Here is a 19,440-nt window from a genome sequence, read left to right as displayed (position 1 = left end):
TGCCATTACTCATAGCAGAGGCAAAATAAAAACGTGTATTTTCATGGAAAAATGATGATAATATTAATATCAAATGTGATGCGCAAATCGTAACATTATATAAGCTGAAATAACTTGATATATTTAAATTTATACATATGTAATGTGAGCTATGTAATGAAATGAATGTTTTCTTCATTTCATATGTAATGAAAGTTTAAAATGTAATGATTCAAAAGTAATAGCTACTTGAATTTTTGAATAGATGGAAAACAAATAGAGATGCAGTGTGTTCTAGATAGTTTATGAAAGAGAGTTGTGTTGCTCATTACTTTCTTCAGAAAGCTGATATATCTGTCAATATTAATGTTAATATTAATATCTTTAATAAACATAATATTTTGCATTTACTGATCAGCAGTTTTTATTTATAGCACTACAAAATTGAGAGGGGAAAATGGTGTCTGAATTGCTTGTGATATCTTTATGTATGCATGTACGAATCATTAAGTAGTTGCCACTCTGTCTTCCCTAGTGCCGATTTATTTACTATGCATTTACTTATCCTTCTCTGTATAATGAGCCCCCAGAGTATGTTTCATTATAGGAGAAAGCTCACATTTCTCACTTGCGGTCAGTGGTATGTGGTTAATTTGAAATCACTTAAACTATTAAATCTGTCAAGTGCATTGATTTTATTTTCAATTCACATCAGTGTTTTAGTATGCATTTTTGTTACTGGGTCAAACTGACAAATTAATTTAGGAGCATTCTCTGGGAATACTCTTCATTGCTGTCATTATATGCATGCTACTGTTTGAAATTAATACCTCACTATTAAAATTGACTGCCAAAGCTATCACATTTAACAGAAATAATAATATATAGACAAAAAAATGGTGCTATATCCACAATTCCTATACTATGAGGACATTCAGTTAAAAAAAAAAGTAATGGATCATCAAAAATAAACTGTAACAGTAAAAAGATTCTTTTATTTATTTGTTTATTTTTATTAGTTATTTTATTTATTTACATATCAAAATTGTCCCCCTTCCCAGTTTGCCCTCAGCAATACACCCATCCCATTGCCCCTCCCCCAAGATTCTATAAGAGTGCTCCCCCACTCACACATTCACTCCTCCATCACCATCTTAGCACCCCCCTATGCTAGGGCATTAATCCTTCACAGAACCAAGAGCCTCTCCTTCTACTGATTCCAGATAAGGTCATCCTCTGCTACATATGCAGCAGGAACCATTGGTCTTACCATGTGCACTCTTTGGTAGGTGGTTTAGTCCCTGGGAGTTCTGAGGGAAGGGGAGTCAGTTAGTTGATATTGTTCTTCCTGTGGGGTAGCAATCTACTTCAGCTCTTCCAGTACTTTTCCTAACTCTTCCATTGGGATCCCCTTGCTCAGTCTAATGGTTGGCTGCAAGTATCTACATCTGTATTGGTCAGGCTCTGGCAGAATTTTTCAAGGGACAGCTATACCAGGCTCCTGTCAGCAAGCATATCTTGGTATCAGCAGTAGTATCTGGGTTTGGTATCTGCAGATAGGATGGATCCCCAGGTGGGGCAGTCTCTGGGTAGACTTTCTCTCAGTCTCTGCTCCACTCTTTGTCCCTGCATCTCCTTTAGACAGGAACAATTCTGGGTTAAAATAGTTGAGGTGAGTAGGTGGCCCTATCCCTCAACTGGGGGCTGTGCCTTTCCACTGGATATAGTCTATAGGTTCTCTCTTCCTTTTCTTGGGTATTTCAGCTAGTGACATCCCCACTGAGTCCTGGGAACCTTTTGCTTCCCTGGGAGTTTCTAGTGGCTACCCCAAGTTCCCCATCCCCCACTGCTACACACCTCAGGTCAATTTCCTGACCCTCTGTACTTCTCCCCCATCTCCACCCACACATGATCCATCCCCACTTTTTTCCTCTCATTCGTCTCTTCCTTTCATATCCCTCCCTTACTCTATCTTATTTTGTTCCTCCTTCTAAGTAGGACTGAAGAATTCACACTTTGGTCTTCCTTCTTCTTGAGATTCATATGATCTGTCAGTTATATCATGGGTATTGTGAACTTTGGGGCTAATATTCACTTACCAGTGGGCATATACCATGTGTGTTCTTTTGTGTCTGGGTTACCTCACTCAGAATGATATTTTCTAGTTCCATCTATTTGCCTGAGAATTCATTAAGTCATTGCTTTTAATAGTTGCATAGTACTCCATTGTGTAAATGTAGCACATATTTTGAATCCATTCCTCTGTTGAAGAACATCTGGATTGTTTTCAACTTCTGGCTATTATAAGGAAGGATGCTATGAACATAGTGAAGTAGGTGTTCTTGTTATATGTTAGAGCATCTTTTGGGTATATGTCCAGAAGTAGAGCTGGGTCATCAGGTAGATGTATTTCCAGTTTTCTGAGGAACCACCAGACTGTTTGACAGATTTTTGTACCAGCTTGCAATTCCACCAGAAACGAGGAGTGTTCCTCCTTCTCCACATCCTCACCAGCATCTGCTGTCACCTGAGGTTTTTAATCTTAAGTCATTCTGATTGGTGTGAGGTGGAATATCAGGGTCGTTTTGACTTGCATTTCATTGATGAGCAAGGATGTTGAACATTTCTTTAGTTGCTTCTCAGACATTCAATATTCCTCAGTTTAGAATTCTTTGTTTTGCTCTGTATCCCATTTTTAATAGGGTTATTTGGTTCTTTGGAGTTTAACTTCTTTAGTTCTTAGTATATTTTAGATGTTAGCCCTGTATCAGATGTAGGGTTCATAAAGATGTTTTTCCAATCTGTAGGTTGTGGTTTTATCCTATTGACAGTGTCCTTTGCCTTTCATAAACATTTCAATTTCATGAGATTCCATTTGTCAATAGTTAATCTCAGAGCCTCTTAAAGGGACCTTTAGAATATTCTAATAGTGTCCCTAAAAATAACTTGGTAAGAATTCCTTGTATTATCGAATTTGTTCTTCTTCATGATACACAATGTTTCAAGGTGTGTGTGTGTATGTGTGTGTGTGTGTGTGTGTGTGTGTGTGTGTGTGTGTGCGTGCGCACATGCGTGCATGCATGCACAGGCATGTATGTGTGTAGGGTGGGATATAGAGTTAGAGAGGGAGAGAATCAGAGACTAGGTACTTGATGGCATATTTAAAGATGAATACTGGAGTATTAAATATGATCTAGAATAAACTTGTAAAATACAAAATCTAAGAATACCAAATCACTACTAATTTTGTCTATACTTTTAATTATTATTTAACCATGTTAATAAATAGTATTTTGTGATATGTAGTCATACTTTCATTATTGATTCATATTGTCACCCATGCTGAGCCTTCAATATTCAACTACTTTTTGAAGAATACTGAAAGTATGACAATATTTCGATTAATACATTGGTAGCAAAGATGCAAAATTTCATCAACAATAAACCCTGATCAGACACAAAATTTTTCATTTTTTTGGAAAGTAAGATCTAGGTACTCTAGAAATAATGTTTTTAAGTGACCATTCTGCAAGTAAAATTGAAGTATAACAGGAAATAACCATTTTTGTTCACAAGCATCCAAAAACTTCAACTTTTAAATACCTGTACAAGATGTGAAAGCCAGACCTTAATCAATGTTCAAAATGACCCAGAAGTATCCAGATAGAAGAAAGCAATAAGAAGCTATTGAGGATGGTAGTCATTCTAAAAAGCTGCTATTTTGAACAGCAATACACTCAGTATATAAAAGAGAGGAACAGAAGTACTGCTAGAAGGAGGTTCGGACATATCCATAACTAGCCTATTGGCCCATCACATCAAAAATATTCTGAGATCTCCTCCCTTTGATCTGTGAAATTTTTTGTTTATATGTGTTGCATATGTGTGGAGGGATGCTCTTCTTTTTGTTTTATATTGGTTTTTTGTTTGTTTTATCAAAACAAATTGTGTGGAAAATAAATGTAATGCTCATTTCTGAAGGGAAATGACTGAAGACTTTATGAGGGAGGAGGGATTTAAGGGAGGACTGAGAGGGTTAAATGGAGGAGAAATTGTAATTGGGAGGTAATGTATGAGAGAAAACACACAATTTAAAAAATTAAAAAGCACAATAAAATACAAATACTTCCATTAAAATTATATTATAAGAATAGATTTCCTATTATACATCACAGCATATTTTACTTAAATTTTCATTATCTTTAAGCATGTATAAACTGTATTAGGAAAAGCTATGCAGAGGAGCTTCTAAGCCCCTTTAGAAAAACATGCTTACTATTTTGTATCATATCACATATGTTCTATTACCTTATTTACCATATTGGGTTTCAAATTACTTGTGGATAATTCTCATTGCCTTATACATCCATTTAGTCTAGTCATTACAGACAACATTCAAAGAACGAACCAGGTAAGACAGTGCCAAGGTATTTTTCCCAGCCATCTAATCTTATCTAGAAAATATTTCAAGAATTACATCTTGGCCTGAGCATCTGCGGGAGATATCTTGGATCCCGGACTCCACTGAGATTACATTGCACAGGTGAGAGTGTGGACTACCGAAGCTAACAGCTTCCGGGACAGGCAGGAGCCACAGAGCTTCTGAGGCAGCCCCCTTTTCGGGCTCCAGACATCTGGGCACCTTCCCTGCCAGAGGACAGGTGTCCACCCTGCCTGGGAGGGCTTTGACTGAGCATCTGCAGGAGACATCTTGACTCAGAGACTCCACCTAGATTAGTTTGCACAGGTGAGAATGTGGACAACAGAAGCTAAAAGCTTCTGGGACAGGTCCTGTTTTGGGCCTTTATCTTCTGCCAAGAGGCAAGTCTGAACGTCAGATATCTGTGAACCTTCCCTGAAAGAGGAGAGCCTGCATGCAGAGAGTGCTCTGATCACTGAAACTCAGGAGAGAGCTAGTCTCCCTGGTCTGCTGGTAGAGAATAACAGAATCATGAGAGGAAAAAGCTCTAACCAGAGACAACTATAACAACTGACTCCAGAGTTTACCAGATGGCAAACAACAGATGTAAGAATCATACTAATAAAAAACAAGACCATTCATCATCATCAGAACCCAGTACTCCCACCTCAGCCAGTCCATGGAACCCCAACACAAAACTAAAACCTAGAACCGAATTTAAAGGCATATCTCATGATGATGGTAGAAGACATCAAGAAGGTATTTAATAACTCACTTAAAGGAATAATACAGGAGAACACTGTTAAAGAGTTACAAGTCCTTATAGAAAAACAGGAAAACACATCCAAACAGATGATGGAAATGAACAAAACCATACTAGACCTAAAAAGGGAAGTAGAAACAATAAAGAAAGCCCAAAGTGAGGCAACGCTGGAGATAGAAACCCTAGGAAAGAAATATGGAACCATAGATGCGAGCATCAGCAACAGAATACAAGAGATGGAAGAGAGAATCTCAGGTGCAGAAGATTCCATAGAGAACATCGGCACAACAATCAAAGAAAATAAAAAACGCAGAAAGATCCTAACTCAAAACATCCAGGAAATCCAGGACACAATGAGAAGACCAAACCTATGGATAAGAGGAGTTGATGAGAATGAAGATTTTCAAATTAAAGGGCCATCAAATATCTTCAACAAAATTATAGAAGAAAATTTCCCAAATCTAAAAAATGACATGCCCATGAACATACAAGAAGCCTACAGAACTCCAAATAGACTGGACCAGAAAAGAAATTCCTCCCGACACATAATAATCAGAACAACAAAGGCACAAAATAAAGATAGAATACTAAAAGCAGTAAGGGAAAAGGGTCACATAACTTATAAAGGCCAGCCTATCAAAATTACACCAGATTTTCACCAGAGACTATGAAAGCCAGAAGAGCCTGGACAGATGTTATACAGACACTAAGAGAACACAAATTCCAGCCAAGGCTACTATACCCAGCCAAACTCTCAATTACCATAGATGAAGAAACCAAAGTATTCTACAACAAAACCAAATTCACACATTACCTTTCCATGAATCCAGCCCTTCAAAGGAAAATAACAGAAAAAAAACCAATACAAGGACAGAAACCATGTCCTAGAAAAAGCAAGAAAGTAATCCTTCAACTAACCTAAAAGAAGACAGCCACAAGAACAGAATGCCAACTTTAACAACAAATATAATAGGAAGCAACAATTACTTTTCCTTCATATCTCTTAATATCAATGGACTCAACTCCCCAATAAAAAGACATAGACTAACAGACTGGCTACACAAACAGGACCTAACATTCTGCTGCCTACAGGAAACACATCTCAGAGAAAAAGACAGACACTACCTAAGAATGAAAGGCTGGAAAACAATTTTCCAAGCAAATGGTCTGAAGAAACAAGCTGGAGTAGCCATTCTAATATCTAATAAAATCGACTTCCAACCCAAAATAATCAAAAAAGACAAGGAGGGGCACTTCATACTCATCAAAGGTAAAATCTTAGAAGAGGAACACTCAATTCCGAATATGTATGCTCCAAATACAACGGCAGCCACATTCATTAAAGAAACTTTGGTAAAGCTCAAAGCACACATGGCACCTCACAGAATAATAGTGGGAGATTTCAACACACCACTTTCACCAATGGACAGATCATGGAAACAGACAGTAAACAGGGACACAGTAAAACTAACAGAAGTGATGAAACAAATGGATCTAACAGATATGTACAGAACATTTTATCCTAAAACAAAAGGATATACCTTCTTCTCAGCACCTCATGGTACCTTCTCCAAAATTGACCACATAATAGGTCACAAAACAGGCCTCAACAGATTCAAAAATATTGAAATTTTCCCATGTATCCTATTAGATCACCATGCACTAAGGCTGATCTTCAATAACAAAAAAAATAATAGAAAGCCAACACTCACGTGGAAACTGAACAACACTCTTCTCAATGATAACTTGGTCAAGGAAGGAATAAAGAAAGAAATTAAAGACTTTTTAGAGTTTAATGAAAATGAAGCCACAACGTACCCAAACATTTGGGACACAATGAAAGCATTTCTAAGAGGGAAACTCATAGCTCTGAGTGCCTCCAAAAAGAAAAGGGAGAGAGCACATACTAGCAGCTTGACAACACATCTAAGAGCTCTAGAAAAAAAAGGAAGCAAATTCACCCAAGAGGAGTAGACGGCAGGAAATAATCAAACTCAGGGGTGAAATCAACCAAGTGGAAACAAGAAGAACTATTCAAAGAATTAACCAAATGAGGAGTTGGTTCTTTGAGAAAATCAACAAGATAGATAAACCCTTAGCTAGACTCACTAGAGGGCACAGGGACAAAATCCTAATTAACAAAATCAGAAATGAAAAGGGAGACATAACAACAGATCCTGAAGAAATCCAAAACACCATCAGATCCTTCTACAAAAGGCTATACTCAACAAAACTGGAAAACCTGGACTAAATGGACAAATTTCTGGACAGATACCAGGTACCAAAGTTGAATCAGGATCAAGTTGACCTTCTAAACAGTCCCATATCCCCTAAAGAAATAGAAGCAATTATAAATAGTCTCCCAGTCAAAAAAAGCCCAGGACCAGATGGGTTTAGTGCAGAGTTCTATCAGACCTTCAAAGAAGATCTAATTCCAGTTCTGCACAAACTTTTGCACAAGATAGAATTAGAAGGTACTCTACCCAACTCATTTTATGAAGCCACTATTACTCTGATACCTAAACCACAGAAAGATCCAACAAAGATTGAGAACTTCAGACCAATTTCTCTTATGAATATCGATGCAAAAATCCTCAATAAAATTCTCGCTAACCGAATCCAAGAACACATTAAAGCAATCATCCATCCTGACCAAGTAGGTTTTATTCCAGGGATGCAGGGATGGTTTAATATATGAAAATCCATCAATGTAATCCATTATATAAACAAACTCAAAGACAAAAACCACATGATCATCTCGTTAGATGCAGAAAAAGCATTTGACAAGATCCAACACCCATTCATGATAAAAGTTCTGGAAAGATCAGGAATTCAAGGCCCATACCTAAACATGATAAAAGCAATCTACAGCAAACCAGTAGCCAACATCAAAGTAAATGGAGAGAAGCTGGAAGCAACCCCACTAGAATCAGGGACTAGACAAGGCTGCCCACTTTCTCCCTACCTTTTCAACATAGTACTTGAAGTATTAGCCAGAGCAATTCGACAACAAAAGGAGATCAAGGGGATACAAATTGGAAAAGAGGAAGTCAAAATATCACTTTTTGCAGAGGATAAGATAGTATATATAAGTGACCCCAAAAATTCTACCAGAGAACTCCTAAACCTGATAAACAGCTTCGGTGAAGTAGCTGGATATAAAATAAACTCAAACAAGTCAATGGCCTTTCTCTATACAAAGAATAAACAGGCTGAGAAAGAAATTAGGGAAACAACACCCTTCTCAATAGTCACAAATAATATAAAATATCTCGGTGTGACTCTAACTAAGGAAGTGAAAGATCTGTATGATAAAAACGTCAAGTCTCTGAAGAAAGAAATTAAAGAAGATCTCAGAAGATGGAAGAATCTCCCATGCTCATGGATTGGCAGGATCAACATTGTAAAAAGGGCTATCTTGCCAAAAGCAATCTACAGATTCAATGCAATCCCCATCAAAATTCCAACTCAATTCTTCAACGAATTAGAAGGAGAAATTTGCAAATTTATCTGGAATAACAAAAAACCTATGATAGCAAATACTCTTCTCAAGGATAAAAGAACCTCTGGTGGAATCACCATGCCTGACCTAAAGCTTTATTACAGAGCAATTGTGATAAAAACTGCATGGTACTGGTATAGAGACAGACAAGTAGACCAATGGAATAGAATTGAAGACCCAGAAATGAACCCACACACCTATGGTCACTTGATCTTCGACAAGGGAGCTAAAACCATCCAGTGGAAGAAAGACAGCATTTTCAACAATTGGTGCTGGCACAACTGGTTGTTATCATGTAGAAGAATGCGAATCGATCCATACTTATCTCCTTGTACTAAGGTCAAATCTAAGTGAATCAAGGAACTTCACTTAAAACCAGAGACACTGAAACTTATAGAGGAGAAAGTGGGGAAAAGCCTTGAAGATATAAGCACAAGGGAAAAATTCCTGAACAGACCAGCAATGGCTTGTGCTGTAAGATTAAGAATTGACAAATGGGACCTAATGAAACTCCAAAGTTTCTGCAAGGCAAAAGACACCGTCAATAAGACAAAAAGACCACCAACAGATTGGGAAAGGATCTTTACCTATCCTAAATCAGATAGGGGACTAATATCCAACATATATAAAGAACTCAAGAAGGTGGACTTCAGAAAATCAAATAACCCCATTAAAAAATGGGGCTCAGAACTGAACAAAGAATTCTCACCTGAGGAATACCGAATGGCAGAGAAGCACCTGAAAAAATGTTCAACATCCTTAATCATCAGGGAAATGCAAATCAAAACAACCCTGAGATTCCACCTCACACCAGTCAGAATGGCTAAGATCAAAAATTCAGGTGACAGCAGATGCTGGCGTGGATGTGGAGAAAGAGGAACACTCCTCCATTGTTGGTGGGATTGCAGGCTTGTACAACCACTCTGGAAATCAGTCTGACGGTTCCTCAGAAAATTGGACATAGTACTACCGGAGGATCCAGCAATACCTCTCCTGGGCATATATCCAGAAGATGCCCCAACTGGTAAGAAGGACACATGCTCCACTATGTTCATAGCAGCCTTATTTATAATAGCCAGAAGCTGGAAAGAACCCAGATGCCCCTCAACAGAGGAATGGATACAGAAAATGTGGTACATCTACACAATGGAGTACTACTCAGCTATTAAAAAGAATGAATTTATGAAATTCCTAGCTAAATGGATGGACCTGGAGGGCATCATCCTGATTGAGGTAACACATCCACAAAGGAACTCACACAATATGTACTCACTGATAAGTGGATTTTAGCCCAAAACCTAGGATACCCAAGATATAAGATACAATTTCCTAAACACATGAAACTCAAGAAAAATGAAGACTGAAGTGTGGACACTATGCCCCTCCTTAGAAGTGGGAACAAAACACCCTTGGAAGGAGTTACAGAGACAAAGTTTGGAGCTGAGATGAAAGGATGGACCATGTAGAGACTGCCATATCCTGGGATCCACCCCATAATCAGCATCCAAACGCTGACACCATTGCATACACTAGCAAGATTTTATCGAAAGGACCCAGATGTAGCTGTCTCTTGTGAGACTATGCCGGGGCCTAGCATACACAGAAGTGGATGCTCACAGTCAGCTAATGGATGGATCACAGGGCTCCCAAAGGAGGAGCTAGAGAAAGTACCCAAGGAGCTAAAGGGATCTGCAACCCTATAGGTGGAACAACATTATGAACTAACCAGTACCCCGGAGCTCTTGACTCTAGCTGCATATGTATCAAAAGATGGCCTAGTCGGCCATCACTGGAAAGAGAGGCCCATTGGACACGCAAACTTTATATGCCCCAGTACAGGGGAACGCCAGGGCCAAAAAAGGGGAGTGGGTGGTTAGGGGAGTGGGGGTGGGTGGCTATGGGGGACTTTTGGTATAGCATTGGAAATGTAAATGAGCAAAATACCTAATAAAAAATTTTAAAAAAAGCCTCAAAAGATACAAAAATATTGAAATTGTCCCATTCACCCAATCAGATCACCATGCATTAAGGCTGATCTTCAATAAAAAAATAAATAATACAAAGCCAATATTCACGTGGAAACTGGACAACACTCTTCTCAATGATACCTTGGTCAAGGAAAGATAAAGAAATAAATTAAGGACTTTTTAGAGTTTAATGAAAATGAAGCCACAACATACCCAAACTTATGGGACACAATGAAAGAATTTCTAAGAGGAAAAGTCATAGCTCTGAGTGCCTCCAAAAAGAAACTAAAGAGAGCACACACTAGCAGCTTGACAACACATCTAAAAGCTCTAGACCAAAAGGAAGCAAATTCACCCAAGAGGAGTAGACAGCAGGAAACAATCAAACTCAGTGGTGAGATCAACCAAGTGGAAACAAGAAGAACTATTCAAGAAACAACCAAAAAAGGAGCTGGTTGTTTGAGAAAATCAACAAGATAGATAAACCCTTAGCCAGACTCACTAGAGGGCACAGGGATAGCATCCTAATTAGCAAAATCAAAAATGAAAGACTTAACAACAGATTCTGAAGAAATCCAAAACACCATTAGATCCTTCTACAAAAGGCTCTACTCAACACAACTGGAGAACTTGGATGAAATGGACCAGTTTCTAGACAGATACGAGGTACCAAAGTTAAATTAAGATCAGGTTAATGATCTAAACAGTCTTATATCCCCTAAAGAAATAGAAGCAGTCATTAATAGTCTCCCAACCAAAAAAGAAGAAAAAAAAAACCTGAGTACAGATGGGTTTAGTGCAGAGTTCTACAGACCTTCAAGGAAGATCTTATTCCAGTTCTTCTCAAACTATTCTGCAAAATGGAAACAGAAGGTACTCTACCCAATTCATTCTATGAAGCCACAATTACTCTGATGCCTAAACCACAGAAAGACCCAACAAAGATAGAGAACTTCAGACCAATTTCCCTTATGACTATCAATGCAAATTCTCAATTAAGTTCTCGCTAACTGAATCCAAGAACACATCAAAACAATCATCCATCCTGACCAAGTAGGTTTCATCCCAGGGATGCAGGGATATTTCAATATACAGAAATCCATCAACATAATCCAGTATATAAACAAACTCAAAGAAAAAACCACATGATCATCTCATTAGATGCTGAGAAAGCATTTGACAAAATCCAACACCCATTCATGATAAAAGACTTAGAAAGATTAGGAATTCATGGCCCATACCTAGACATGATAAAAGAAATCTACAGCAAACCAGTAGCCAACATCAAAGTAAATGGTGAGAAGCTGGAAGCAATCCCACTAAAATCAGGGACTAGACAAGGTTGCACACTTTCTCCATACCTATTCAGCATTGTATTTGAAGTCCTAGCCAGAGAAATTTGACAACAAAGGGAGATCAAGGGGATACAATTTTGAAAGAAAGAAGTCACAATATCACATTTTGCAGATGATATGATAGTATATGTAAGTGTCCCTGAAAGTTCCACCAGAGAACTCCTGAGCCTGATAAACAACTTCAATGAAGTAGCTGGATATAAAATTTACTCAAACAAGTCAATGGCCTTTCTCTACACAAAGAATAAAAGGCTGAGAAAGAAATTAGGGAAACAACACCCTTCTCAATAGTCACAAATAATATAAAATATCTTGGTGTGACTCTAAGTAAGGAAGTGAAAGATCTGTGTGATAAGAATTTCAAGTCTCTGAAGAAAGAAATTAAAGAAGATCTCAGAAGATGGAAAGATCTCTCATGCTCATGGATTGACAGGATCAACATTGTAAAAATGGCTATCTTGCCAAAAGCAATCTACAGATTCAATGCAATCCCCATCAAAATTCCAACTCAATTCTTCAACGAATTAGAAAGGGCAATCTGCAAATTCATCTGGAATAACAAAAAACCTAAGATAGCAAAAACTCTTCTCAAGGAAAGAAGAACCTCTAGTGGAATCACCATGCCTGAACTAAAAGCTGTACTATAGAGCAATTTTGATAAAAACTGCATGGTTCTGGTATAGCAACAGACAAGTAGACCGATGGAATAGAATTGAAGACCCAGAAATGAACCCACACACCTATGGTCACTTGATCTTTGACATGGGTGCAAAAACCATCCAGTGGAAGAAAGACAGCATTTTCAACAAATAGTGCTGGCACAACTGGTTGTTATCATGTAGAAGAACGTGAATTGATCCATTCCTATCTCCTTGTACTAAGGTCAAATCTAAGTGGATTAAGGAACTTCACATAAAACCAGAGACACTGAAACCTATAGAGGAGAAAGTGGGGAAAAGCCTCGAAGATAAGGGCACAGGGAAAAAATTCCTGAATAGAACAGCAATGGCTTGTGCTGTAAGATCACGAATTGAAAAATGGGACCTCATGAAACTGCAAAGCTTCTGCAAGGCAAAAGACACCATCAATAAGATAAAAAGGCCACCAACAGATTGGGAAAGTATCTTTACCCATCCTAAATCAGATAGGGGACTAATATCCAAAATATATAAATAATTCAAGAATGTGGACTCCAGGAAATCAAATAACCCCATTAAAAATTGGGCTCAGCACTAAACAAAGAATTCTTACCTGAGGAATATCGAATGGCTGAGAAGCACCTGAAAAAAAAAATTAAGCACCATCCTTAATCATCAGGGAAATGCAAATCAAAACAACCCTGAGATCCACCTTATACCAGTCAGAATGGATAAGATCAAAAAACTCAGGTGACAGCAGATGCTGGCGAGGATGTGGAGAAAGAGGAACACTCCTCCATTTTTGGTGGGATTGCAAGCTTGTACAACCACTCTGGAAATCAGTCTGACGGTTCCTCAGAAAATTGGACATAGTCCTACAGGAGAATCCCACATTACCTCTCCTGCACATTTATCCAGAAGATGTTCCAACCGGTCAGAAGGACACATGCTCCACAATGTTCATAGCAGCCTTATTTATAATATCCAGAAGCTGGAAAGAACCCAGACGCCCCTCAACAGAGGAATGGATACAGAAAATGTGGTACATTTACACAATGGTGTACTACTCAGATATTTAAAAAATGAATTTATGAAATTTCTAGGCAAATGGATGGACCTGGAGGGAATCATCCTGAGTGAGGTAACCCAATCACAAAGGAACTCACATGATATGTACTCACTGATAAGTGGATATTAGCCCAGACACTTAGAATACCCAAAATATAAGATACAATTTGCTAAACACATGAAACTCAAGAATAACAAAGACCACAGTGTGGACACTTTGCCCCTTCTTAGAATTGGGAACAAAACACCCATGGAAGGAGTTACAGAGACACAGTTTGGAGGTGAGACGAAAGAATAGACCATCTAGAGACTGCCATATTTGGGGATCCATCCCATAATCAGCCTCCAAACTCTGACACCATTGCATACACTAGCAAGATTTTGCTGAAAGGACCCAGATATAGCTGTCTCTTGTGAGACTATGCCGGGGCCTAGCAAACACAGAAGTGGATGTTCATAGTCAGCTATTGGATGGATCACAGGGCCCCCAATGGAGGAGCTAGAGAAAGTAACCAAGGAGCTAAAGGGATCTGCAACAACAATATGTACTACCCAGTAACCCCCAGAGCTCGTGTCTCTAGCTGCATATGTATCAGAAGATGGCCTGGTCGTGCATCAGTGGAAAGAGAGGCCCATTGGTCGTGCAAACTTTATCTGCCTCAGTACAGGGGATAGCCAGGGCCAAGAAGTGGGAGTGGGTATGTGGGGGAGTGGGTGGGGAAGCAGGTGGGGGACTTTTGGGATAGCATTGGAAATGTAAATGAAATAAATACCTAATTTTAAAAAAAGATAATAAATAAATAAATAAATAAAAATACCAGACTTTGGATGGAAAAAAAAAGAATTACATCTTCAGAATAAATTGGTAACCTCTCCAAAGAACACAGAGCCAGGAAAACAATATTCTGTGGCAGGAGTATGTATTTATGACAACAAAAGCAAAGGGCTGTGTAATCATATTCTAGGCCTATGTGTCAAGTGTATATGTTAGGTAGAATTCTCTGCCACTAATTATTTATACATTTACCAAGCATTGTGTACACTTCATAAGAAAAATAGCTCTATAGGTAATACATACTTCCTATAAAAATATAATATTCGGGTCAGTGAAACTGTTCAGCACGTTAAGGTATTTGCCCTCAAGCCAGAAACCTTGATCTCCAGTCCTAAGACCCACATGGTAGAAGGAGAGAATAAACTCCCTCAAGTTGTCCTCTGGCATCCATGTATGTGTCATGCAAACACACACCCACATACATACATAAACACAGATATACATGCACACACTTGAAAATAAGTAAGTAATAGACGGAACTTTGAAAAATAAAACTAAAGAATCACATTAAAGAGGAGACTCAAAGAAGTGAACTTGTCAAAGTCTAAATGTGTTTATGAGGTCAAATGTGCAATTTGTTTTAACATGCAAGTATCTTTTTAGCTATTTTTCTTAAACCTTACATTTTGAAGACATTCTAACTCAGTTCTATTCTCCGTCTACGCTTCTGATACCAGGCTCTTTAGCTGCGAAGCAGAACAATTTTAGAATCACAACTTTCAGTGAACCCAATCAACTGATAGAATGGCAGAGCTGCGCCTCTGCTGAGATTGCTATGCTGATGAAGCCAAGTGGGCCAATTTACCCTGCTAAAGGAAGTTCCTCAGTCCTTGGCCTGACATCTTGCAAATGGGAGCCATCAGTCACAGGGAAAGGCTGGTGGAGGTGTCAGTGAAGTACAGCCAATTTATCCCCATTGTAGTAAAACAGCTTCGAGTCCAAGCCCAGATGAGGGTTACGCCACAGCATTTCTCTTGTTAATAAAAGAAAGAACTATCATCCAAACAAGACTGAACTGGCATGGCTCGCTGTATAAATCTGATCTGCCAAAATGAACTTTTAAGACCAAACGGTTCCACAATTACTGAGCAACTCATCAATTTGTGATTTGATGAGGACTGAAGTAAAAATGATAGGAGTATATAGAGAGACTTCAAAATATTGTACACAATTATAATGCATCCTGAGCCAACTTTCAAAACTGATTCACAGCTACTGGAAAAGAAAGTGTGACTTCTAGCAGAAACTTACAGTAATTAATTAAACAAAATAGAAACCATCCAAGTTTTGTGAGTCCAAAGTCTGTTTCACCTATTAATGAAGAAACTAAGAAGATGCCAAAGACAGTTCCAAAGATAATTTGGGAAACTGAAGGTTCTCAGTCAGTGGGAAACAAAGAAACTGAAGTAAAAGTACCAAAAATATGCATAGAATTGGTAAGGCACCAAACACAACTATCTCATCCAACTACCTTTACAGAATTATAAGATGACTTCAATCAGTTGTGTAAACAAAATCAAATTCTCTTAGAGCACATTTGAACATACAGGAATTAAAAAACAAGCAAGCACAGAAACAAAAACAAAGCTAATGGTTACATCTTACCATCAATATTTTCATTATATCTGAGTGATAGCTGAAATGCAGTTTCTAAACACTTGCAGCTGATGCTTATATGCAAAGAAGCTGATAGTTATAGCCAAAGACATCAGCAGTGTCTTTTGTGCAGAGTTTTCAGGTTTTGCACCAGTGCCACACTGTTCAACGTGCAGTCTATGGTCACTATTCATAAGTACCACCATTACGTGAGAATTGATGGAAATTTGCCGTCTTACCCCTGTCCTAAATATAAAACCAGAATATTGGTTTATAGAAGATTAAGGTGGGATGCAAGTAACCATCAGATTTTGAAGCAACTCTCTAATCTGATATTTAAATAATTAATATAAGGTTGTAATCATCTTTTGCCTTATTACAGGGCTGAGAAGTTTTCTCTACATTACTATCACCAAGAAGCTGATACTGTTCTAAAACCCTTAAATGAAATAAACTGGCAAATATGCTCCCTAGTAGACAACAAATATGACTATTCAAATAAGAAAAATCCACTCTCCAGCCGCACCCCCAATCCCTGCCCATGGTCCTCACTGCCAGGGGCCTGCATGAGTGGACTTGGATGCATTCAATATCAGCAAACATGCACTGGAGAGGATATGTTAAATATCCTGACTTATGTGTCATTGATTTATCTCTATTAAGAAGTGCTACAAAAAGAAGTGCTACATACTTGCTTCCTCATGTGTCAGTCTCTTTTAGAAACTCCCGAATCAAGAGATGAGCAGAGGGCAGTGTCTATGTAGTGAGCTATCAGTAGAAAATGTTCCATTTGAATGTTGATTAGGAAAGGACACAACAATTTTAATGAATGTGTTGTGCACTTAGTATGAAATTGTTAACAACTTTCGGATTGATGTGCCAAGCTAGACTTGATATTAACTACATTTTATTAAAGACTGGTAAAGAAGCTGTCTGCTGCTGACTATTAAAATGAAGAGCATGGTAATCAGAGAGGAGGCAGTCTACAGACACATCAGAAAAATGGAAATCCTCATGAGAGTTAAAAAAAAATCTCACTTTGAAATAATATGAGAATAGCCTGTCCAAGACATTCAAAGTTATACCATTTTTCAAAATATATTTTCAATTCATACGCTTTGAAATTCTAAAATAATTACATCATTTCTCCAATCCTTTTTCCTCCTCTAACCCCTCCCCTGCAGTCACTCTGCGAATGATATAAACACAACCTGTTCAGCCTAGGTAATGTTATTGCTGTGGATATAATCTCAGAGACCATTTGGTATTGGCTAACCAGCTGAGGGAGGACTCTTCCCTGCATAAAACAATTTCTCCTTAGCTGTCTGTGGTTCTTTGTCTAGTGTTGAACCCTGTTTGGTAAGCTTTTCCTGTTCCGTGTTAGCATCTACTTTGATGTCACCATTGTCAAGTCATGTTGATGAGAGTTTATCATGTAGTCACTCTGACATTTCCAGGAGGCACAATCTCACAGCAAAGTTCCCCGCTTCTCTAGCTCTTAGAATCTTTTTGCCACCTAATCCATGATGATCTCTGAGCCTTGGGTGCAAGAACTGTGTTGGTGGTATATCACTTGGAATTGAGCATCACTCAAACTCTTCTCTGCATTTTGGTTTTCTGTAATGGTCTTGTCTGTTGCGAAGCCAAGTTTCTTTGATGAAATTTGAGAACTACACTTATCAGTAGGTATAAGAATAACTATCTAAAATATAGTTAGATATTATGCTGTTTAAATTTTATTTCTTTACTTTTAAGAGTAGTGCTTCCCTAGGCTTATGATTATATAAAGCACATGGCCTCTGTTTTTCTGAAGCTTGCACCCTGTTAAAGAATAGGGAATTGGAGGGGATATTGTTTTGTTTTTCATTTGAGATAGGATCTCCCCATGTCTACCTATCTGTCCTGGAACTCACTGTATAGATCAGGTTGGCCTTGAACTTACAGCAATTTATTCTCAGGTTCCTAAGCCAAAGAACTGAAAAAGTGTGCCAACACAACTGAAAAACAAACTTATTAAATAATTAATAAGATAACAAATATTACCATTAAAATAAAAATTGGAAAGATGAAACTAAATAATAAATTCATATTTTGATGTTTAAATGTTATATGTTATGCACAACTGTATGAAAACTTATTAATACATCCATAACTAATTTTACTAAACATGTAAAATAGTAACTTAGTGTTTAATGAGTACTGTGGAAAATACTTGAGTGGACTTAAACTTCTTGAGTGATAGAAACCATTCAAATGCTATGATTTCTTTCCCATGTATCAAGTACTGTGATGTTCTCTCAGCATTTCAAACTAATGTGTTCATAAGGAGCCAGAGTGATTTAATTAGAAGCTCAGATGGCACAGAAATATCAGGCATGTGCATGTATGCGTATGAATATTATGCATACATATTCTTATGTAAATACAAATATGAACACAAAGAGAGATTCATTACACAAACATGAATGTGATGCTATTTCTTTCATTGACTCTGGGAAAAGCTGCTGTTTCTCAATGACTACTTGTGTGTTTTCTGTCTAGGGAGTTTCCTCTGTTTGTCATAGTAAATTTCAGCCACAGTAACAGTTGATACCTTTTGCATTATTTATCTACATCTCCATGCCTGCTTTCTAATTTCTTACCTTTCACTGTTCACAGATGCTGAGTGTGTCTTTTTAGCATTCAACTTTCTTCCCTTTAATATTTCTTTGATGGTCAGTTTTAAACATGCTTCTCATGTAGTGATCCACAGAATATTTTGTTTATATCTCATTTCCCCTTCTCCCAAATAGTTCTGGTAAAGGAAATTTTGTTAGGGATTAGTTAACAGAGAAAAGTACCCATATACAATAAACAGAGCACGTTGTCAAATACAGGCATTTCTAAGCCACTGATTCCTAAACTAACTTTCCTTCTTTCTTTCTTTCTTTCTTTCTTTCTTTCTTTCTTTCTTTCTTTCTTTCTTTCTTTCTTTCTTTCTTTCTTCCTTCCTTCCTTCCTTCCTTCCTTTCTTTCTTTCTTTCTTTCTTTCTTTCTTTTTTTTAAATGGATGAGACTTAAAACTGAAGAAATGGCTCAGTGGTTAGATTTGCTGCTCTTTCAGAGGATATGAGTTGTTTCCAGCACCTACGTCTGGAGATTAACAACCAGCAGTTACTCCATCTGAGATATATTAGAGCCCTCTCACCTCTGCAAGTATATACTTTTCCATGCACATGCCTTCACCCAAACACATATTCAGAAATTATTTAAAACAAAAGTATTTTTTAAGAAATATGAATGGGACCAAAGAGAAAAATAATATAATTTTCTCAACA

At 37.8% G+C, this 19,440-nt stretch overlaps 1 long non-coding RNA gene across 1 annotated transcript in view; it reads right to left on the bottom strand.

The window, feature by feature from the left end:
* Gm39400 overlaps nucleotides 1–19,075 on the bottom strand; it is a 67,249-nt gene extending 48,174 nt beyond the window's left edge. Inside the window, exon 1 of the long non-coding RNA XR_001779258.2 lies at nucleotides 18,766–19,075. This is a non-coding gene — a long non-coding RNA (predicted gene, 39400). The remainder of the gene's footprint in view (nucleotides 1–18,765) is intronic.
* Between the last annotated feature and the right edge of the window lie 365 nt (nucleotides 19,076–19,440).

The sequence above is a fragment of the Mus musculus genome, chromosome 9 (genome assembly GCF_000001635.26).
Source record: "Mus musculus strain C57BL/6J chromosome 9, GRCm38.p6 C57BL/6J".
NCBI classification, from domain to species: domain Eukaryota; kingdom Metazoa; phylum Chordata; class Mammalia; order Rodentia; family Muridae; genus Mus; species Mus musculus.
The sequence above is the reverse complement of the archived record's forward strand: the minus strand, read 5'-3'. Positions and strand labels throughout refer to the sequence as shown.